The 24,725-nt window shown below is 39.0% G+C and overlaps 2 long non-coding RNA genes across 2 annotated transcripts; one reads left to right on the top strand and one right to left on the bottom strand.

Moving 5' to 3' along the window:
* Nucleotides 1–841: 841 nt before the first annotated feature.
* On the bottom strand, nt 842–5,146 carry LOC138966512 (uncharacterized). The gene is made up of 2 exons (XR_011455707.1): nt 4,847–5,146; nt 842–4,455 (listed from the first exon to the last, which is right to left on the bottom strand). It is a non-coding gene; the product is annotated as an uncharacterized lncRNA (long non-coding RNA).
* Nucleotides 5,147–19,644: 14,498 nt separating this feature from the next.
* Nucleotides 19,645–24,004, top strand: LOC138966511 (uncharacterized). The gene is made up of 3 exons (XR_011455706.1): nt 19,645–19,994; nt 20,570–20,734; nt 23,891–24,004. It is a non-coding gene; the product is annotated as an uncharacterized lncRNA (long non-coding RNA).
* Nucleotides 24,005–24,725: the final 721 nt, after the last annotated feature.

Here is a 24,725-nt window from a genome sequence, read left to right as displayed (position 1 = left end):
CAAAATATTATATTTATAATGAGCTTCATGTTCATATTCAGTTAAAAATCTGTTGTTTACTTTTCATTGTTAAGGTTATTGTAAAGCACATTATGTGCGTCTTAGAGCGGTGGGGTTATATTCATTCGATTGACCTAGCTGAATGCTGATTTGTGCGACCTTCAATTTATGTTTCAGATTCTTCATTCACAACGCCTTAATGAACCAGCACTTTCTCCTTGGATCAGCGCCACTTCTGATGGCAACATACTGGCAGCACACTGTACCTGCATGGCCGGAGTTGGAGAAACCTGCACACACGTCCCTTCACCTTCAAGGTTCAGCTGTTGAGTGTGCTGTGGCAGACCGCCATTTCTGTTTGGAATCTAACAGTGAGGGGATGCTTTGTCTGCGCAAAGACCCATACTTTAGTCAAGTACAGTGCCAGATTGTTATGACCAGTTCCTCCTACTGCGATTTCATGGTGTGGACTACGTACTGTGGATAAAGTTATTGTCCGAGTATTGCCTGACTGTGATTTTTGGGCAATGTGTGTGGAGAAAGCTTTGAAAGTGTTCAGACTCGCAGTTCTTCCAGAGCTAGTTGGAAACTGGCTGGACAGAGAAGCTGAGCCTCTACAAGCAGTGGATGTGAACCAGGAGCAACTGCAAACACTAGCCGTGAAACGCAGCAAGAAACAGTGACAATGCCAGACTCGCTTGCAAGCTCATGTGTGTGGGAAAACAAACATCATGTATGACTGTACACACAGAAAATGGCAGTAGTCAAGTTGTAGAGAGGGAGAGAAAAGAGAGCATGTAATGTTTTAAATCACAGTTCACACTCACAGAGAAGTCATTAATTGTTCCATTCTTGTTTCATTTTATTCTTAAAGTAAAATCATGCACAGATGTAGGCATACATTTTGTTTAGGATCACCGACCACAATACAAAATCAAGTGCTACAAGTATAAATTATGATGCATACAGATTACAGGACCTTATTTTGTGATTGTTTTACATCCACTGCTGTGAATAACAAAGAATCATGAGCAGTTTGATTATCAACTTATTCAGCCAGGTATATTGTTCATTCTCCTTGTTCAATGTTTCCAGTGACACGGATTGGCTGCTTGATTTAGGGAACAAATAAGAGTGTGTGGTCCAGCATAGTTCTGCATCAGTACAGTCAAGTAATACAGTGTTTAAAATTGGCAGTGGAACTGAAAGTTAGTTTCTATTATCAACTAGTTCTGTTTTGATGACAACAAAATTGAACACTTATTTCTGCAAAAAAGCGCACAGGTCCATTTATCATAATGAATAGTTAATGACTCACATGCCCACAGTATGTTATTTCAATTTTGAACATTTAGTGAAAGTGTTCTTCTCTTCACTTTGGCTTCATACCTGCAATACTGGTAGTGGTATGTTCAGTGTTGCTTGCAGTTGCATGTTATTGGTAGTTTAAATGTGTGCTCGCATTTCAAGTGTAGGCCATTTAATTTTGCAATGCTCCTTATCTTGTTTCCTGTGTAGAGCTATTTTGAGGTTAATCAGCATAATTCAACCTTTGTCAGTTGTGTCAATACATGTCACATTTATGCAAAATGATTTCAAAGTGTATGTTAAAGTGGTGTGTGTGTATGTGTGTGTGTGTGTGTGTGTGTTTGTGATAGAAAGAGTAAAATCTGCTCTTGAATTGGAAGGAAATAGCAGCAGGTCAGATCATATATACACATGTATATTCAAATTCAAGATTCCATCCAGTGAAAACATAACAGAAAAACTGTTGCTACTGCTCATGTGAGACACCTGAATCAGATACAATACACCACAGTTTAATTAACACATTCTTTAAACAATATCTTCAAATTCAAGATTCCGTCCAGTGAAAACATAATAACAGAAAGACTATTGCTACTGCTCATGCGAGACATCAGAATCAGATACAATACACCACAGTTTAATTAACATATTCTCTAGTCTAAACAATGCCTTCAGTTCACTAGGCTGTGTTTATGCAGCGTCACAGCAAGAATCACATGATACCAGTGGAACCTGGGAATTTCCAAAAACCTGCAAAAGTTGGAGGGCAGCGCCCCGTTGGCGGGGTGTGGGAGTCAAAGCCCCCCAGAAGCTGAAGCTTTTTAGGATTTAAAATACCAAAAAAAACCTCTCCTGGAACAAAAACATACAAAGTAAACCATACTATTCATCCTAAAATTGACCGATTTTAACGCGTTTTTTTTTTATATTATGCTCGTCAACTTTTCAAAAACCAGCACTGCCGGCCAGCCGATGAAACCAAAAACCGGCTGCCGGCATGTAGCCGGCAGAGTTGCACCAATGCCAGTGCAAACATTGACAAGCCCAGATGATACAGTGACTTTTGTCCAGTGTTACCACTTCTTCCTCTTCCCTTGCAAACAAAAGATCAGTCAGAATATCACTGCAGAGTTCAGAATTTTGTACTTTCCACAAAGAATACCGATAACTCGCTCAACATAAATTCTCAGATTAGCTAGTTTGCGTGTTGACTATCTCATAAGCTGTAAGCTGACTCTTCCCTCTTGTAAAGGCAGGGATTTTCACTTGTGCACCTCTCATAGCCACTAGTTCATTAATGTCAAATCCCCTGTCGGCCAAAATCACATCATTTTGTACAATATTGTCTAGATACCCACTATTTGCAGTGATGTGCTTGTCACTTGAAAGCCCACCCCACCCTTTAGAAATAAAAGAAATATGGCCTTGAGGTGTAATTGATATTAGGTATTTAATTGTATTGTTGTGCTTGTAGTTTGACCAGGTGAGTGCACTAGCATCAACACTGGAGGGTCTCTCAATGAATATATTTCAAAACAGTCAATAATGGACACTACTCTGCATCTTGAACACACACGGCCAGTACATGTACTGTGCAACTGACCTTGGCACGGAACGATCCAAGGGGGGCAATCTCAGTCATCTCAAAGAGGGAAATCCAAACGCAATGCGCTTTGTTTGATTTTACGGGCTTGGACGATAGAGAAAAATAAGAAAAGCAAAAGCTGGAGTCCAGTCTCAGGCAGGAAAACTGAAAAGAAAAAAAAATACTGAAAACAAAATTCGAAGGCGCGTAGCGCCAAGTTTCGCAGATGCGAAGCGCCAAGACTTCTAGGGGGGTCCGGGGGCATGCCCCCCCGGAAATGTTTTTTTTCAAGGGTGCAATTTGGTGCAATCTGGGGCTATCTGATCCTTAAAATTGGATTCAAACATGGCCCCAAGACTATTTTACTATAACTAGGGAAAAAAAAAACGGTTTATTTTTTTCAAAAATACGGTAAATACGGAAAATACGGAGAATTTTCATGCCTGAGTCTGGACGAAACTGCTATCAAGAACGCAGAATTAATTTCTTCTGAGTTTTTTTTTAGCCGTAAGCGCCATGTTTAACTGCTGTTCACAATGCGGCCGCAGTGAAACCAACAAAGGGGCCTCACTATGGAAGAGTTTCCTGCTCCGATAAACATGGCGCTTACGGCTAAAAAAAAAACTCAGAAAAAAATCAATTCTGCGTTCTTGATAGCAGTTTCGTCCAGACTGGACTCCAGCTTTTGCTTTTCTTATTTTTCTCTATCGTCCAAGCCCATAAAATCGAACAAAGCGGATTGCGTTTGGATTTCCCTCTTTGAGATGACTGAGATTGCCCCCCTTGGATCGTTCCGTGCCAAGGCCAGTTACACGGTACTGGCCGTGTGTGTTCAAGATGACTACTCTGTTCCATGGATAGGGAAGGAACTGTGACGGTAGACTTGTCTTTATACTTCGCCTGTCTGTCCAGAAAACAAGTGGCTGCAGTCTGTGGTACATGATATGCACAGTCTCGTGAAAAACTTTGCTGGCAGTTGTTCTTGACACAGAAAAGATGTATGCCAGGTGTTGTAGAGGTGTGTTAAGGCGTATATATGCATGAATGAGAGCTTGAAACTGTGTCAGTGCTCTGCGCGAGTGTGTTGGCAAATGCCATGCAAGAAAATCAAATAATGTAACAAGTGTGAAGAAATTAGAAATCCCAGTAAAATATCGTACAGTATCGTCATTGTCCCTCAAATATCAAGTGTCATTTTTTTTCTTGGCAAGTTCGTTTTTAAGTTCCCGAGTTTCTAGCACCAGCCTGTTTAGTTCATCCCGTTGCTGCTTTTCTTCATCTTTAGAAATCCAGGCAAAATTGTCATAGGTTTCAGTCTGGCAGTAAGTACCGCCACAGTCACCTCTCTCGGGAAGAGGAGCAGCCAGTTCTGCTGTATCCGAAGTACCTTCACCGTCGCCATCAACAGCATCCTCTGCGAAATTAGGGTGAGAAGGAGTTGACTCACTCCCCAGAAGGTTCTTCCTCTCCTTGAGTCTCTGCATGGTACTGTCCTTGTTGGCTGTCAGGCTGTGTCCCTGCACCATACCCAAGTAGGTGTTTACTTCCCACAGATGGTTGCCCTGCAGAAAAAATCAAAGGCAAATGTATTGTAAATAATGGATTGGGAGTTATTTTAAAAATAAGTCACCCAAACAAAATGAATGAGTAAATCTAGACACAGATCTACCCTTTAAAACTGAACTATAAAGTTGTATCAACAATGACCATTTAGTGTTCAAATAAATTCTGATTATCAAATCCAAGTATTTCACACCTATGGCATTCTCACAAGTCATGGTTTTGGGCAACCATGATAAGTTGTTATACTGAGAGTAAGTGTAAGACTGACTCACTCAGTCATAGACTGCACTCGGTGCAGGACTGACCGACTGTCCGCACACTACCATCACAACACAGCTTGCATAAAACACAGACTAACCAAGGCAGGTGAACAAAAGCATGAGTACTTACCATTGACAAAATGATCAGAGCACACGTATCTCCTAGCTGTTGATTCAAAGTTGAAATTCTTCAGCTGAAGCTGTGCCAACCATTCTCGCCCGCGTCGTGCAGTCAAATCCCTTGTCTCTTTGCCCTTTCCGTTGACAACAAATGGAACAGAAAAGAATCTTCTGTCCCTATCTCTATCTTGTCTGTTATGGCAATGTTTAACACTACAACTAGAGACCATGTCGATAAATGCGGAAGATTCAGAGTGGAGATTTCGCGTGTTGCCTTCTCGCGAGTTCCGCCGGAATGCCAGAGGCAAGGCCGGACAACTCTGCACACGACTGTGTGACATCATCGCGTCAGAGCTCATACCAAGTTGTGTTGTGTTGTGTTGTGTAACCTACAGATTAAAAAAAAAAGTGCAATCATGCAGTAAGAGAAATGGAAAGAGAAAGTTTTTGTTGAGACAGAACAGAAAACTTAGGACGGAAATTTTTTTTCCCAACAACTTCAAGGGAGAGAATGCAAACACTAAACACTCCCGGTTATGACCTTGACCTTTTGTTTGTTTTCGCATTCAGTTCTTTTCGTACGGTAATTTCAGCTTGTAAAATAAACAAATTTACGAACATTTTCTGATAAATAATGTTTGGAGATACCTTGTATTGAATTATAGTATATACACAAAGAAAAAAAATGAAGCTTAGAAGTCAATTCTTGATTCCCCTAAATAATGAAAACTGCTTTCCCTAAACAATTCATTGTTTACGTAAATAATTCATTGTTTACGTAAATAATGATTTATTTAGCAACATTGCTGATTCTTTATAAACAATGTAATATAAGTCTAAATAATATATTGTTTACGTAAATAAATCATTATTTACGTAAACAATGAATTATTTACGTAAACAATGAATTGTTTAGGTAAATAATGAATTGTTTACGTAAACAAAAAATTATTTAGAATTGTTTTACATTGTTTATAAACAATTACTTATTTAGCACATGAGCTTCTAAATAATGATTATTTAGCTAAAACTGGCGAAAAAAACATGAAAAAGTATCCAAATAATTATTTGACAAACGGAATGCCATAAGCGAGAGAGATGTAAAAAGAGCGAAAAAAGAGAGAGTACGAGAGAGAAAGAGAGAGGGGGGGCATGGGGAGGGAGGGGGAGAGAGAGAGAGAGAGAGAGAGAGAGAGAGAGAGAGAGAGAGAGAGAGAGAGAGAGAGAAAGAAAGAGAAAGAGAGAGACTGTGAGAGGGAGAGAGAAAGGGGTGAGGGGGGTGAGGGAGATGACAACAAAAATACAATGAGCGCAAAGTAGACAATGCAAACATCTTTCTGGTCGAAACACTGACAGTTTTGAATTTTCAACTTACCCAGCGTCTGAGAAGAATGAACTGTTTTACATCAATCTTTTAAAGGTGGTCGTCTACATTTTTGCTTTTTATATTTAGTCAAGTTTTGATTACATTTAATCAAGTTTTGACTAAATGTTTTAACATGGAGGAGGAATCGAGACGAGGGTCGTGGTGTATGTGTGTGTATGTGTGTGTGTGTGTGTGTGTGTGTGTGTGTGTGTATGTGTGTGTGTGTGTGTGTGTGTATGTGTGTGTGTGTGTGTGTGTCTGTCTGTCTGTCTGTGCGTGTGTGTGTGTAGAGCGATTCAGACCAAACTAATGAACCGATCTTTATGAAATTTGACATGAGAGTTCCTGGAAATGATATCCCTGGACGTTTTTTCGTTTTTTCGATAAATACTTTTGATGACGTCATATCCGGCTTTTTGTAAAAGTTGAGGCGGCACTGTCACACCCTCATTTTTCAATCAAATTGATTGAAATTTGTGTAAAGCAATCTTCGACGAAGGCCGGACTTCGGTATTGGATTTCAGCTTGGTGGCTTAAAAATTAATTAATGACTTTGGTCGTTAAAAATCTGAAAATTGTAATAAAAATTTTTTGGGATATAAAACGATCCAAATTTACGTTCATCTTATTCTACATCGTTTTCGGATTCCAAAAACATATAAATATGTTATATTTGGATTAAAAACAAGCTCTGAAAATTAAAAATATAACAATTATGATCAAAATTAGATTTCCGAAATCGATTTAAAAACAATTTCATCTTATTCCTCAAATAAGCATCTGCTTGAGTTCGTGTCCTCGCTGCATTTTTGTCAATTGTTTCATGTCATGTATTTTGAATAAAATTGTGTTTAAACCAAAACGAAGAGAGGTACAGAAAAGCGTGCTATGCAGCACCGCCTGAACAGGCTCGTCAGTTTCACTCCGTTATGCACAAGCGGCGAACTACGGTCATTGTGAAAAAATGCAGTGCGTTCAGTTTCATTCTGTGAGTTCCACAGCTTGACTAAATGTAGTAATTTCGCCTTACGCGACTTGTTTTCAATAATCTTATGGTTAGATTTCGCTAAAAAGTTATTTCAGATGATGAATGAACCATGGGGAAAAAAGTTATAGAAAAAAAATATATGTAAAAAAAGATTTTATTTTTGGGTAGCGTGACTCACGCTTCCAATATTTTGTTTTCTGTTTGCTGAGAACATGTGCTTTGCCCAAAAATACTTACCAATCAAATTCATGTCACTATGCTTATAGCCACGCCCAAACAAGTGCAGCAACAGTTTGACACTGGAGCGCTGTCCACGCTTTTTTTTAAACGCACGAAATGCACGGGATTTGAGAGGAGTTTTGCGCTTGGCATTTTCCAAATAAGCGGATATCCTACTATGAGTACTACGCTGGAATACTACAATGAATTTTCAAACGGCTACACTGGCTTCGTCTTTCCTGATCGAAAGGGGGTGTATTGTTGATATTTGTAGATAATAGACTCTGCATTTTAATGGTCAAATGGCGATGTCGGAATAAAAATGAAGACAAGGACCTTTAAACGTCTTACATCTAAATACTATACGGGGCTAGCAAAGTATGCCCAAGACGAATATCTAAAAGACAAAATTTCACAAGCCTAAAACATCCAAACAAACTAACATGCCACAAATGGTATTATCAAGACGTGCTAACGCGAAAATAATGAACCCGCCATCACGCGTTGCAGTGCATACGTCGCCCTGTTTTTAACGCCTCAAGCGCCGCTCGCGCTCAGCTCGCGAAATCATTAACCTCTGACCCCGCGCCTGAGCGCCAATGAAAATGAAGAACGTGATTTTGTGCATGTCGTGCCTGGTGAATAACTCGTTTGCACTTGCATCCGCTGTCACCCGTGGTCACATTCCGCATTTTTTTTAAAGGAACATTGCAACAATATTATTCACAAAGATTATTTGTCGAATTTTATTCACACAAAAGAATGTTGTAACACTAAATTTAATTTGTTTGCAATTATGTCGTGGTTCTTCTTTTTAATCATTGAAAATATCTTTTGAAAATAGTTATCTATTTGAAATTGGTTCATGGTTCTTCAACCACCTTTCCATCTACCCCCACCCACTTGCAACAACCCCATCTCCCCCCCCCCCCCGCCCCCCTCTCCCCCCCCTGTCACACTCTCTCCCATCCACACCCACTTTCAGCACTCTATTTGCTTCTTGTTTCTTTTTTCTTGTCTTTTTTTGTTGTTGAAGGTATAGAATTGGGCATATCCGGATATCACATGTCACATTCCACAGTTTCAGGGTCGGGAATTTTTCGACACACACCAATTTAGGAATTAAAATTTGTGATCTAGCGTGCTCATCTTGCAACTTTCACGGCTGTCAAGGGCGAAACCATAGGACAAAGCCATAACAAAAACAGACTACAGACCGGAGAACTATATACACACTGCGAAGATTAATCAAACACAGCGTTTTAAAATTCGATGTAACTGAACGTTTAAACGCTGATTTTAAGGTATTCGTGGTGTGTTGTGGCACAATTCCAAACTCCAACCCGAACGGTGTACATGTTGTTCGGGGGGTGTTTTTTGTTCTCCATAGGTAGACGACAAACCATCAAATATCAATAGCTTTGTCGTCAGTTAGTGCCTAAAATTACAATCTACACGTCTACACAATCTTGTCACTGTCCAAATCTTCAAAGGCTATCCTGTGCTGTTGATGAGTCTTTAAATGGATCCTCGATGTCTCTGAGGTTGCATAATCAAGTGCCTGGTTACCCAACGAATTGACTACCAAGTTCAGAGAAGAGTGTTGAAAACCACCCTGTTTACAATTTTAAATAAAGATTAACAATGTGATTATTTTTAAATTACTTGAACTGGAAGCACTCATGTGTCTATGGTCGAAAAAAAGACTTTACGTAATTGTTTTACTATTCCTGAACTTCGATCATTAACTTTAACATTAGTTGATGAGAAATGTTACGAGAAATGAAAACAATTTTAAGACAGAGTTACATAATGAACCAAAACATAATCAACGTACTTATAACCTGTTCAGGGACACTCTCATTTCTGAACGTAGAAAACTCCAAAATTCCCCTTTTTTTCTTCGGTTGTACCAGCCACAAACAAAAGTTTGAATTTTCAGAAATGTCCAACATGTGGGTTTTTACTCATGCAATGACATATATAATGCGAGAATGTTGAGCTTTTATTTAATGTCCAAACTCCTGTAATGACATATAATGCCAGAATTTAAATTTTTTACAAATTTCCAAATTGTTGTTCTTGACTCATGGATTGACATAAAATGCCAGAATGTTTAGTTTTCTCTTTTTTTCATGACCCTTCAACCTATTTGGCTGATCGGAAACGACTCAGTTTTGTTTCCTTTCTTTTCTAGACCTATCCAGGACAATCTGGCGAGCGAGAACGGAAGGACTCCGGAAGGATATGACTTTTAGCATTAACTTTTGGCACAGTTTCGTTTTAAGAAAGGAACAAGTCATGTTAACGTACACTTCCGTATCGGGCTGGATACGAAATGCTGGAGGTCACAATGTTTGGAAACGCGCACATTATGATTGCAACATAGGTAGCAATGGTTATTCAACTCGTTAATTAGTTGGCTGTTCAGTCTTCCGTAAATCTGACTGGTCCCATTTCCCCTTTCAAGAAGCTATTACAAGTTTTTGCCGTCTACAAACTGTTTCACATAATCAAACAAGTCGCGTAAGGCGAAATTACTACATTTAGTGAAGCTGTGGAACTCACAGAATGAAACTGAACGTAGTCCGCCGCTAGTGCAAAAGGCAGTGAAAGTTACGAGCCTGTTTGGCGCGGTAGCGGTTGCGCTGTGCTTCATAGCACGCTTTACTGTACCTCTCTTCGTTTTAATGTTCTGAGCGTGTTTTTAATCCAAACATATCACATCTATATGTTTTTAGAATCAGGAACCGACAAGGAATAAGATGCAATTGTTTTTAAATCGATTTCGGAAAGTTAATTTTGATCATAATTTTTATATTTTTAATTTTCAGAGCTTGTTTTTTTATTCAAATATAACATATTTATATGTTTTTGGAATTAGAACATGATAAAGAATAAGATGAACGTAAATTTGGATCGTTTTATAAAAAAATGTTTTTTTTACAATTTTCAGATTTTTAATGACCAAAGTCATTAATTAATTTTTAAGCCACCAAGCTGAAATGCAATACCGAAATCCGGCCTTCGTCGAACATTGCTTGGCCAAAATTTCAATAAATTTGATTGAAAAATGAGGGTGTGACAGTGCCGCCTCAACTTTTACAAAAAGCCGGATATGACGTCATCAAAGACATTTATCCAAAAAAAGAAAAAAATATCCGGGGATATCATTCCCAGGAACTCTCATGTAAAATTTCATAAAGATTGGTCCAGTAGTTTAGTCTGAATCGCTCTACACACACACACACGCACAGACAGACACACACACACACACACACACACACACACACACACACACACCCACACACACACATACACCACACCCTCGTCTCGATTCCCCCCCTACGTTAAAACATTTAGTCTAAATTTGATTTAATTTAGTCTAAATGTAAAAAGAGGCTTTTTTTCGTGTTTTTCTTTAGAGTATATGAACATCGTATTTATTACAGTCACTGGGCTTCTTTCGATCTCATGCAAGGTTGTCTGTTTTCGTCGCTATTGGTGCTGTTGCTGTCCATGGTGGTGTTGGTGGTGGTGGAGATGGAGGTGAATGTTAGTGTTGTCACATTTATCAATAAGTCGGGACAAACACAGATGTGTTTGCTCACTTTTCACGACAACCTGTTAACAATCGAATTCTAAATCAAATTGGCTAATACTTGTTTCAGCTATTGAAACATTTATCATTTTATGTAAAAAGCACCAACAGGAAACTAAACTAACAGGAACAGTCAAACAGACGGTTATCTGTTTTTAACAAGCGGCGATGTTGGTGTGTCCAATGAATTAGATCGAGGGGTTACAAATTGCAAACTCTTGGAGGCGCGTGATGTACAAAAAAAACCCGCTACTCTCCTTAACCTTAATGTTACTTATTTAGCGTTTGTATACCGCCAATCCTCAACCTGTCTTTGCTTTGCATAATATTTACAATAATTCACATGCCTATCTAATAAGGCCCAAATCGCTACGACTCATGTCGCAGACTCGAGCTTGCAAAGGTTATCGGTTTATACGTGACTAAATTATGTGGCGTGGTGTCGCCGACCCTTGCGTCGCGTGCAAACACGGTCACCGTGACATTTTGATTTTACGCCACTAATCAGCAAAGCTTACTGTCTTATGTCTGCTCATAAACGTTCCGCCCACCTGCCGGTAGTGGTAGAAATACCAGTTATAGCAGTAAATTTAATCACACACAAAAAAGAACAAGTCGCGTAAGGCGAAAATACAACATTTAGTCAAGCTGTCGAACTCACAGAATGAAACTGAACGCACTGCAATTTTTCAGCAAGACCGTATACTCGTAGCATCGTCAGTCCACCGCTCGTGGCAAAGGCAGTGAAATTGACAAGAAGAGCGGGGTAGTAGTTGCGCTGAGAAGGATAGCACGCTTTTCTGTACCTCTTTTCGTTTTAACTTTCTGAGCGTGTTTTTAATCCAAACATATCATATCTATATGTTTTTGGAATCAAAAACCAACAAGGAATAAGATGAAAGTGTTTTTAAATTGATTTGGAAAATTTAATTTTGATCATAATTTTTATATTTTTAATTTTCAGAGCTTGTTTTTAATCCAAATATAACATATTTATATGTTTTTGGAATTAGAACATGATAAAGAATAAGATGAAAGTAAATTTGGATCGTTTTATAAAAAAAGTTTTTTTTTTACAATTTTCAGATTTTTAATGACCAAAGTCATTAATTAATTTTTAAGCCACCAAGCTGAAATGCAATACCGAAGTCCGGCCTTCGTCGAACATTGCTTGGCCAAAATTTCAATAAATTTGATTGAAAAATGAGGGTGTGACAGTGCCGCCTCAACTTTTACAAAAAGCCGGATATGACGTCATCAAAGACATTTATCCAAAAAAAGAAAAAAACATCCGGGGATATCATTCCCAGGAACTCTCATGTAAAATTTCATAAAGATCGGTCCAGTAGTTTAGTCTGAATCGCTCTACACACACACACGCACAGACAGACAGACAGACAGACAGACAGACACACACACACACACACACACACACACACACACACACACACACACACACACACACACACACACACATACACCACGACCCTCGTCTCGATTCCCCCTCTATGTTAAAACATTTAGTCAAAACTTGACTAAATGTAAACAAGTCGCGTAAATACAATATTTAGTCAAGTAGCTGTCGAACTCACAGAATGAAAGTGAACGCAACGCAACGCAGCAAGACCGTATACTCGTAGCATCGTCAGTCCACCGCTCACGGCAAAGGCAGTGAAATTGACAAGAAGAGCGGGGTAGTACTTGCGCTGAGAAGGATAGCACGCTTTTCTGTACCTCTCTTCGTTTTAACTTTCTGAGCGTGTTTTTAATCCAAACATATCATATCTATATGTTTTTGGAATCAGGAACCGACAAGGAATAAGATGAAAGTGTTTTTAAATTGATTTGGACAATTTAATTTTGATAATAATTTTTATATTTTTAATTTTCAGAGCTTGTTTTTAATCCAAATATAACATATTTATATGTTTTTGGAATCAGAAAATGATAAAGAATAAGATGTACGTAAATTTGGATCGTTTTATAAAAAAAATATTTTTTTTACAATTTTCAGATTTTTAATGACCAAACTCACTCATTATTTTTTAAGCCACCAAGCTGAAATGCAATACCAAACCCCGGCCTTCGTCGAAGATTACTTGACCAAAATTTCAACCAATTTGGTTGAAAAATGAGAGCGTGACAGTGCCGCCTCAACTTTCACGAAAAGCCGGATATGACGTCATCAAAGACATTTATCAAAAAAATGAAAAAAACGTATGGGGATTTCATACCCAGGAACTCTCACGTCAAATTTCATAAAGATCGGTCCAGTAGTTTAGTCTGAATCGCTCTACACACACACACAGACAGACAGACAGACAGACACACACACACACACACATACACCACGACCCTCGTCTCGATTCCCCCCTCTACGTTAAAATATTTAGTCAAAACTTGACTAAATATAAAAAGACCGCGGATAATACCGATAAAACGTAAGAAGAATGATACTGTGAGCATCAACAGAACCGAGCGTCTGCCTCCCTGTTATTAAAATGTATAATCCTACTTCGTTACACGTGTTTCTGCGTTCTTTTGGTTGTTGTTACATTTAGTCAAGTTTTGACTAAATGTTTTAACATCGAGGGGGAATCGAAACGAGGGTCGTGGTGTATGTGTGTGTGTGCGTGTGTGCGTGCGTGTGTGCGTGCGTGCGTGTAGAGCGATTCAGACCAAACTACTGGACCGATCTTTATGAAATTTGACATGAGAGTTCCTGGGTATGATATCCCCGAACGTTTTTTTCCTTTTTTTGATAAATGTCTTTGATGACGTCATATCCGGCTTTTCGTGAAAGTTGAGGCGGCACTGTCACGCTCTCATTTTTCAACCAAATTGGTTGAAATTTTGGTCAAGTAGTCTTCGACGAAGCCCGGACTTCGGTATTGCATTTCAGCTTGGTGGCTTAAAAATTAATTAATGACTTTGATCATTAAAAATCTGAAAATTGTAAAAAAAAATTTTTTTTTCTAAAACGATCCAAATTTACGTTCATCTTATTTTCCATCATTTGCTGATTCCAAAAACATATAAATATGTTATATTTGAATTAAAAAAAAGCTCTGAAAATTAAATATATAAAAATTATTATCAAAATTAAAATTTTGAAATCAATTTAAAAACACTTTCATCTTATTCCCTGTCGGTTCCTGATTCCAAAAACATATAGATATGATATGTTTGGATTAAAAACACGCTCAGAAAGTTAAAACAAAGAGAGGTACAGAAAAGCGTGCTATCCTTCTCAGCGCAAGTACTACCCCGCTCTTCCTGTCAATTTCACTGCCTTTGCCGTGCGCGGTGGACTGACGATGCTACGAGTATACGGTCTTGCTGCGTTGCATTGCGTTCAGTTTCATTCTGTGAGTTCGACAGCTACTTGACTAAATGTTGTATTTTCGCCTTACGCGACTTGTTGATGTTGTTGTTGGTGGTGGTGTTGTTGGTGTTCGTGTTGTTGGTTTTTACATTTAGTCAAGTTTTGACTAAATGTTTTAACATAGAGGGGGGAATCGAGACGAGGGTCGTGGTGTATGTATGTGTGTGTGTGTGTGTGTGTGTGTGTGTGTCTGTCTGTCTGTCTGTCTGTGTGTGTGTGTAGAGCGATTCAGACTAAACTACTGGGCCGATCTTTATGAAATTTGACATGAGAGTTCCTGGGTATGATATCCCCGGACGTTTTTTTTCATTTTTTCGATAAATACCTTTGATGACGTCATATCCGGCTTTTTGTAAAAGTTGAGGCGGCACTGTCACACCCTCATTTTTCAATTAAATTGATTGAAATTTTGGCAAAGCAATCTTCGACACACACATACTCACACACACACACACACACACTCACACACACACACACACACACACACACACACACACACACACACACACACACACACATACATGTGTGCGCGCACGCAAGCAGAATGATGGAAGAAGAAAAAAGTCGCGTAAGGCGAAATTACTACATTTAGTCAAGCTGTGGAACTCACAGAATGAAACTGAACGCACTGCATTTTTTCACAATGACCGTAGTCCGCCGCTTGTGCATAACGGAGTGAAACTGACGAGCCTGTTCAGCGCGGTAGTGGTTTCGCTGTGCTGCATAGCACGCTTTTCTGTACCTCTCTTCGTTTTAACTTTCTGAGCGTGTTTTTAATCCAAACATATCATATCTATATGGTTTTTTTAATCAGGAACCGACAAGGAATAAGATGAAATTGTTTTTAAATCAATTTCGGAAATTTTATTTTGATCATAATTTTTATATTTTTAATTTTCAGAGCTTGTTTTTAATCTGAATATAACATATGTATATGTTTTTGGAATCAGAAAATGATAAAGAATATGATGAACGTAGTTTTGGATCGTTTTATAAAAAAAATTTAATTACAATTTTCAGATTTTTAATGACCAAAGTCATTGATTAATTTGTAAGCCTCCAAGCTGAAATGCATTAGCAAATTCCGGCCTTCGTCGAAGATTGTTTGGCCAAAATTGCAATCAATTTGATTGAAAAATGAGGGTGTGACAGTGCCGCCTCAACTTTTACAAAAAGCCGGATATGACGTCATCAAAGACATTTATCGAAAAAATGAAAAAAAACATCTAGGGATATCATACCCAGAAACTCTCATGTCAAATTTCATAAAGATCGGTCCAGTAGTTTACTCTGAATCGCTCTACACACACACACAGACAGACAGACAGACACACACACACACACACACACACACACACACACACACACACACACACACACACACACACACACACACACATACACCACAACCCTCGTCTCGATTCCCCCTCTATGTTAAAACATTTAGTCAAAACTTGACTAAATGTAAAAACAAGTCGCGTAAGGCGAAAATACATTTTAGTCAAGCTCAGTCGAACTCACAGAATGAAACTGAACGCATTGCATTTTTTCCGCAAGACCGTACACTCGTAGCATCGTCTGTCCACCGCTCGTGGCAAAGGCAGTGAAATTAACAATCCAGAAAAGCGCGGTAGCGGTTGCGCTGAGGAGAAAAGCACGCTTTTATATATCTCTATTCTTTTTAACTCTCTGAACGTGTTTTTAATCCAAACATATCATATCTATATGTTTTTTGAATCAGGAACGGACAAGGAATAAGATGAAATTGTTTTTAAATCGATTTCGGAAATTTCATTTTAATCATAATTTTTATATTTTTAATTTTCAGAGTTTGTTTTTAATCTGAATATAACATATTTCTATATGATTTTAGAATCAGAAAATGATGAAGAATACGATAAACGTAATTTTGGATCGTTTTATAACAAAATAATTTTAATTACAATTTTCAGATTTTTAATGACCAAAGTCATTGATTAATTTGTAAGCCTCCAAGCTGAAATGCAATACCAAATTCCGGCCTTTGTCGAAGATTGCTTGGCCAAAATGTCAATCAATTTGATTGAAAAATGAGGGTGTGACAGTGCCGCCTCAACTTTTACAAAATGCCGGATATGACGTCATCAAAGACATTTATCGAAAAAATAAAAAATAAACATCTGGGGATATCATACTCAGGAACTCTCATGAAAAATTTCATAAAGATCGGTCCAGTAGTTTACTCTGAATCGCTCTACACACACACACACACACACACACACACACACACACACACACACATACACCACGACCCTCGTCTCGATTCCCCCCCCCCCCCTCCCCCCTCTATGTTAAAACATTTAGTCAAAACTTGACTAAATGTAAAAAGAAGGTAATAGAGAGAGAGAGAGAGAGAGAGAGAGAGAGAGAGAGAGAGAGAGAGAGAGAGAGAGAGAGAGACGGGGGGGGGGGGGGTAATTGTGAGAAGAACAAATAGATTAGATGATGATAATGACGATGACAATGACGATGATGCTGATTAAACAGACACAGAGGCAGAGAGACAGATACAGGATAAGAGAGAGATTGGTTTTCGCGCCAAAAGCATTACGGTGAGACATTTACAGCTTATGAAAATTAGCTCATAATTGGGAATGCTTTTGAAGTCGCTACGACTCCTTTGCCGAAGAGCTGAAAAAATCCAACAAGCATGAAAACCTGAATAAATTATACTACATTCAGGAAGTTTGACCCATTTGCACAACGACTAATATGGTAGTTTAAAGTAGCAAAAGCCTCTGTGAAAGAGTTGTTCTCCAGATTTGTAATTCCATTGTTAATGTTTCGAACAAATCAACAGAAAACTGTTAATAATATTTTAAATACAGTTTGGAATTTGATTTCTTGTCATGATATGATGCCCATTCTCGTGGGCAGGATCAACTTTGGTATTAATTTTGTTCAATCAAACTCTGTGTTTGTTGGTTTTAAATGTTTTTATTATTATTACTGTATTAGATTACATTTAAATCTTCTTCGCCCAAATTCTGCTAATAAGATTCCAAAATTTGATTTTCTTGGCACCAAAATAAAGTACATTCTTTTCAATAATACACTTGGCCGATTCCAGCGCCTGTAGCCAAACACGAAATGTTGCTTTGGAAGGTGCTGCCCTCTTTGAAGTGTACTTCTATCCTCTTACATAATTTGGACAGTTCTTTGTTTTTTTTAGTTTTTTTTTTTTGGGGGGGGGGGGCCAAAGAAAGTTGAGAAAATTCTTTCTTTCTTTTCTTTATTTGGTGTTTAACGTCGTTTTCAACCACGAAGGTTATATCGCGACGAGGGAAAGGGGGGAGATGGGATAGGGGAAAGGGGGGAGATGGGATAGAGCCACTTGTTAAGTGTTTCTTTTTCACAAAAGCACTAATCAAAAAATTGCTCCAGGGGCTTGCAACGTAGTACAATATATGACCTTACTGGGAGAATGCAAGTTTCCAGTACAAAGGACTAAACATTTCTTACATACTGCTTGACTAAAATAGTTGAGAAAATAAGTCCCAAAAAAAGTAAAGACCTACAATAGGGGTAAATATGACAGACCTTAATTATGATTAAACAATTTGAAAACAACAAGGATTCAAAGCTAAATTCAATCTTGTCCTCTACACTAAAACAAATCTTGTTTAAATCATGTTTCTAGGACCCGAACAAAGTTGAGGAAGAGGGAAATTTATTAATAGGGAGGTAAATTTAAAATTAAAATTAAATTAAAATGGCAAACCTTCTTATCTAAACTGCAACCTATACACAGCAGTACAGAAAGCAGGAAACACATGCAGCTAGCAGCTACTGTACATTCAACCCGCAATATCCTTTGCACATCGCAGGATCTGGCAAAACGGTATAAATACATTTCAAACAAGTCAACACTCGCCATGTCTATACGGCAGAACTGATCCGTGTCCAATGCGGTCTCGAATAGCATTCACTGCAGAAGAGACGATACACAATAATAATCAACCAACCGTGTCCAATGATAGCCATTGTTACTTTAATTTGGTCGCGTGGCTCCATTCTCTCCGGTCGTTGGCGAACAATAGTGTGCGCGTTTAACATTTGACACCATCGACAGTTTTGCATACTGACACGTTGTAACAAATTTAAAAAGGAAAGTATTCTGAGAGGTTTGTACCAGGTAGTGTTAGGTTCCTGTTTAGTGATAGTGATATTTTTGTCATACTTAGGGCTAGGGTAGGGGAGACCGGGGCTAGTCCGCCTACTTTTATGCTTTTGGTAGCATAACTGGCGAGTTTGATGAACTAGAAGACTGATTTTTTATTTTACATCAAGACAAATGTGTAGCTGATATCAATGTGCAGACAGTTTTTATGTGCGCATGAACATTTGTTGTACATACTGCTTTAAGTAGACCTACCCTAACGTAGGCGAACTTGCCCCAAGTCGGGGTAAGTCCGCCTAGAGGGTGGGGCAAGTCCGCCGCTCTCATCCCATAGTAGGTACACGACTAGTAGTGGGCAAGCTTTAGTGGGAAAGCTTTTTTAATTCCCTTCAATATTTAGGTTCAAAAATGCCAATGACAAAATACGAAAGAATGTAACACAAAATTACGTTAGGGGAGACCGGGGCTAGTCCGCCTACTTTTATGCTACTTTTATGCTTTTGGTAGCATAACTGGCGAGTTTGATGAACTAGAAGACTGATTTTTTTTATTTTACATCAAGACAAATGTGTAGCTGATATCAATGTGCAGACAGATTTTATGTGCGCATGAACATTTGTTGTACATACTGCTTACGGCGAACATGCCCCATGACAAATAGGCGGACTTGCCCCTGCACGGGCAGGCAACTCTAGTGCCAGATAACGAGCAGAACATGGGAAGGAAGAAGCAAAACTTTCGTCAGAACTCGACCTTAATTAACGCACTTTCACTCGACACCAAGACTAAGTATTTGTTCTCAGAGGTAATGCATCAAAACCTAAGTCAACTCCAATGCATTCATGTTACAAAAATGAAGAAAAACACTTTTTGTGATCTGTACTCACGATATATGGGCGCGCAACCTCTGAACTTCTGCATGATATGGCGGGAAGAAGGGACACCATTCCCACATGGTGTGAATGACTAAAAGGTGGCAAACGCAAGAATAAACAGACAAAGACGGATGTGCCCCGGGGGCGTACTAGCCCCGGTCTCCCCTAGTGTTGTGTTTGGTTGCAGTTCAGTAATAGACGATGTTCGGAAATAACAAGGGAAGCAACCGCGTTTCAAAATAGTGTCTGCGTACGAGTTGCGCCGCCTATCACCGGGTCAAAGGAAAATGGCTGCGAGGTTGACATAAACACATTGTTGTGGGTGTTTTAGATCGAATTCGTCCATTTGCTGAACGTTATGGGCCTTAAACGTTGTGCATGAGGAACATGCACATCAGATTCCAGATATCCTCATCGATCCCCAGGTGTACGCTTTGTACCGTTTGTAAAACCCACGAAAGTGTGGAATCGCGAACGATGCCTGCGCTGGATCAAAGCATGAGGTCGACCCCACAGTCAACTCAACAATAACAAGATCAAAGACTGGACTTATGTCTGCACAAAAGTAAGTGACTTACTAACTTATTGTGCGTGTTTAAATCTAATATTCTAGTTAATTATTGGTCTTCTTCAAAATCGTTTCGAGTTGTCACTAAGAAAATGAAAGTGAGCAGCAGAATCACACCACACATTCATGCAAGTTATCTAAGAGTAAGACATACACTTCGCGAAGGTCAATGTTCATTTGTTTGTTTGTTGTTCTTGTTTAATCATTTACCTTGTCAGGACCATTTGCATGTTGTGATGGGAGTAATCTGAGAATTACATGCAGTTGACACTGCCCAGTTAAATGTGCACTCAGTTATCTCCCTACTCAGTTTAACGAAATCACAGAGAGAGAATGTTGAAAAAAGGAAGATGAAGCAATAACTTGCTCACTCTATGATACTAATTTTGTCACACTGAGTGACAGTATAAATTAAATATTGCACTTTGAGTTTTCTAAGTCTTATTCTGATGGGCTGTTAATAAGAATAGCAGTCTACATTATTTTCACTGTTCAGGACTATAATATGTGACAGATATTATAAATGCCTCCAGTCCACTGTTTTTTTTTTAATGAGCCCTTTTTTATTGCAGCATTTTAAAGATGGATGGCCAAGTGAGGAGAACCCTGACCCTTTGAGTGCAGGTACATCAGAAAATGATCAACCAAAGAAACGAAAGCTGCCCTTGAAGCGTTCTCAGCCCCCACCCCCCAAGATTCGGAAACTTACAGCCGCACGAATTCTTGCTTCTTTGGGGGTATACAATTTATTGAGATTATTTATTCTTTTAACCCTTTTTCACATTTGTTATGTGTATGTGCAGGTGTGTATGGTTAGTGCTGGCTGTATACCACAGGTTTTTAATTGTTCAAATCTTTCTTATTCATCACAAAATTTATCGTTCACAGTAGTGTTGACACTAGGGAGATTTAATAAACGAAACGTCGGGACGTTTCGTTTTGAAGTTGTGGTAAACGTCATCATTTCGGGGGTCTCTCGCTGGAAAGGTGAAGGTCAACTGAAACGGAACGTGGAACGTCAAAACGCAGTCACGTTTTCCACCCCCAAAAAACGAACAATATTTCGTCAACTTTTGTGAGTATTTTTGCACACTAACAGTTTTATTTGTTGGCCATTTTATGCATTGCTAGATTCATCAACCCTTTCACAGTCTTTCAGCGCTGAGAATGTGTTCATTGGAGGTAGACAACTGTTGTGAACTGAAATATTTTGAAGGGTGCTGATCCTGGTACATTTATCCAACTTCATGGTGAAGAAAGCAAATGGCGAAGCAGAAGTAGGTCATCGCATCGAATTTTTATTCTGGCTTCGTATGTGATTTTGTATAAACAAAGTCTGTGTGATTTATTTGGACTGAAAATAATCAAAGTATGCCCGATTCTGGACCACCTCCTAGGGTTTTTTTTTTCCATTCTGATCGAGGACAGACGTGATAATTTCACTTGAAGATTTATCGCCCTTCCTTCATTCCGAAACGAAACGTGAATACATCTAAATCTTGTCTGCGGCCTATGCCGTCTCGTTTCACGTTCCGTTTCGCGGGGTGACTCATTCACCAAACGAAACGAGCTGCAAAACGAAACGTGCTGTCCTTTGAATCTCCCTAATATCGAGAAAAAGACTTGTTTTGATTGAAATAAAAATAGTTTTTTCAGGTGAATGGTGAACATGACAGAAAAGTCTGGGAGCTTACAGAACAAACATCACCGACTGCATGCAAGTTATCACCGACTGCATGCAATTAACTTGCATGCAAGTTATCTAAGACTGCATGCAAGTTATCTTATACCCCGATTCCACACAACCGTTCTAGGTCCCGTTCCCGTACCGACCAAGGACGGCTGCCACAACAATGGAACGCTGCGCAAACGGCAGTTTTTGGCATCTTTGAGCAGCGTCTGACCATAGTGGCAGCCGTCCTTGGTAGGTACGGGAACGGAAGCTAGAACGGATGTGGGGAATGTGGGTATGACAACTCAGTGTGTGAGAGCGCTACCGTTGCGTTACCATTGTTACATTTAGTCAAGTTTTGACTAAATGTTTTAACATAGAGGGGGGAATCGAGACGAGGGTCGTGGTGTATGTGTGTGTGTGTGTGTGTGTGTGTGTGTGTGTGTGTGTGTGTGTGTGTGTGTGTGTGTGTGTGTGTGTGTAGAGCGATTCAGACTGAACTACTGGACCGATCTTTATGAAATTTGACATGAGAGTTCCTGGGTATGATATCCCCGGAAGTGTTGTTTTCTTTTTTTCGATAAATACCTTTGATGACGTCATATCCGGCTTTTTGTAAAAGTTGAGGCGGCACTGTCACACCCTCATTTTTCAATCAAATGGATTGAAATTTTGGCAAATCAATCTTCGACAAAGGCCGGGGATTGGTATTGCATTTCAGCTTGGTGGCTTAAAAACTAATGAGTAAGTTTGATCATTAAAAATCGGACACTTGTAATTAAAATTATTTTTTATTAAACGATCCAAAAACAATTTCATCTTATTCTTCGTCATTTTCTGATTCCAAAAACATATACATATGTTATATTTGGATTAAAAACAATCTCTGAAAATTAAAAATATAAAAATTATGATCAAAATTAAATTTCCGAAATCGATTCAAAAACTATTTCATCTTATTTCTTGTCGGTTCCTGATTCCAAAAACATATAGATATGATATGTTTGGATTAAAAACACGCTCAAAAAGTTCAAACGAAGAGAGGTAAGTACAGTAAAGCGTGCTATGAAACAGAGCGCAACAGCTGCCGCGCCAAACAGGCTCGTCACTTTCACTGCCTTTTGCACTAGCGGCGGACTACGTTCAGTTTCATTCTGTGAGTTCCACAGCTTGACTAAATGTAGTAATTTCGCCTTACGCGACTTGTTTTAAGTTCCTTTAACGACCCAAGCGTTCCGTTACCGATGGGTTAAGGTTCCATTACCGTTCATTCTGATCGGGAGGGGAACGGCTAAAATGTTGAACATGCAGCCCAAACTCAACCGTCCCTACCGACCCTACCGTTCAAAGCAGTTCCGTTAACGATCATTTACGTTCCATTGCGGTTCCCTCCCGATCCCTCCCGTGCCCGCACCGTTCCTCGGTCGGTACGGGAACGGGACCTAGAACGGTTGTGTGGAATGGGGGTATAAGACTGCATGCAAGTTATCTAAGACTGCGTGCAAGTTATCTTGGACAGGTAGAATACAAAAGTCAATGTTCATTTGACTTGTTTGTTGTTCTTGTTTGAACCATTTACCTTTTCAGGACCATTTGCATTTTGTGATGGGAGTAATCTGAAATGTCCACCAAATACCCGTGTGACTTGGAATAATAGGCCGTGAAAAGTAAATATTCGCCGTAATGGCTTGAGATTTACTGGCCGATGTGAATGCGTGATGTATTGTGTAAAAAATTCCATCTCACACGGCAGAAATTAATATGTAAATCGCCGTGAGCTCTTGTGAGAAGGGGCGATTAATAAATGTCCATTATTATTATTATTATTATTATTATTATTATTATTATTATTATTATTATTATTATTAAGTACATGCAGTTGTGCACTCATTTATTTCCTAGCCCTACTCAGTTCTACAAAATCACACAGATGTAACGCATGCAATCTTTGCTTTGTTATGTTATTTTTTTTATTTACCTTTTTGTTATTTAATTTTTTCTTTTGTGTGTATGTGCAATTTATTGAGATTATTTATTCTTTTAACCCTTTTTCACATTTGTTATGTGTATGTGCAGGTGTGTATGATTAGTGCTGGCGGTATACCACAGGTTTTTAGTTCTTCAAATCTTCCTTATTCATCACCAAATTTCACGTCCACGGCAGTGTTGACAATATCAAGAGAAGACTTGTTTTAATTGAAATAACATTATTTATTTTCAGGTGAATGGTGAACATGACAAAATGCATCAGAGCTTTCAGAACAAACATCACCGACTGTCATTTTCTATGCAAATTGCAATGTTTTATAAAAAGAATAATGGGATATTTGCTTGATCTTGTGTCTTTCTTTCTTGTTTATTGTGTGTGTATTTCTTAGGCATGCGTGTGTGTGTGGTTTTGTCATCAGAAATCAGAAATATAAACGGACTTGCATGCGCAAGGGAGAAACTGACAACAACAAACGTGTAACCAACAGAAGACAGACTTAGAAAAAAATGATACATTTTAATTTTCCAAAGCTAGATGATGAAAAAAATCACTAGTGAGTCACACTCACAGAAAAGTACACATTTGAAATCAACATACTCGCCTTTGCAAGTACAGTAGGCTGACAGGACACAACTCCTTTTGTCAGAATCAACTGACGTCAAAATAGCCCACGGGTAGTAGAACGCAGCTCCGGTCCACTAACTCTAGTAACTGGATCTTTTTCCCTGGTGCGTGGTCTCACTTGTGCCTTCACTGCGAAATAGCCAGGCGTGTCGAAGCAGACAACCTCTATGCTCTTAACAAAGCCGTCCCTCATCATAGAAAAACCTTCGGATTTCTGAGGAACCCTCACCGTCACGCTTCCAAACGAGCATTGGTTCTTAATCATGTACGAGATTGCATCTAAGTAATGGAACTCGGGTAGAGCAGATAAGTCGGCACTTCCCGAGATCAAAGTGGGATTCGATAGGCGAACCTCGCCGTCAGTCAGTTTCGCTTCGATCGCTTCCCATCGGTCTTCCATCAACCCATCTGGGTCCACTTCCAGAGACACTTCTTTAGCAAA

This window comes from Littorina saxatilis, linkage group LG5 (assembly GCF_037325665.1).
Source record: "Littorina saxatilis isolate snail1 linkage group LG5, US_GU_Lsax_2.0, whole genome shotgun sequence".
Lineage (NCBI taxonomy): Eukaryota > Metazoa > Mollusca > Gastropoda > Littorinimorpha > Littorinidae > Littorina > Littorina saxatilis.
Note: the sequence above shows the minus strand (reverse complement) of the source record. Positions and strands in the feature narration are given on the sequence as shown.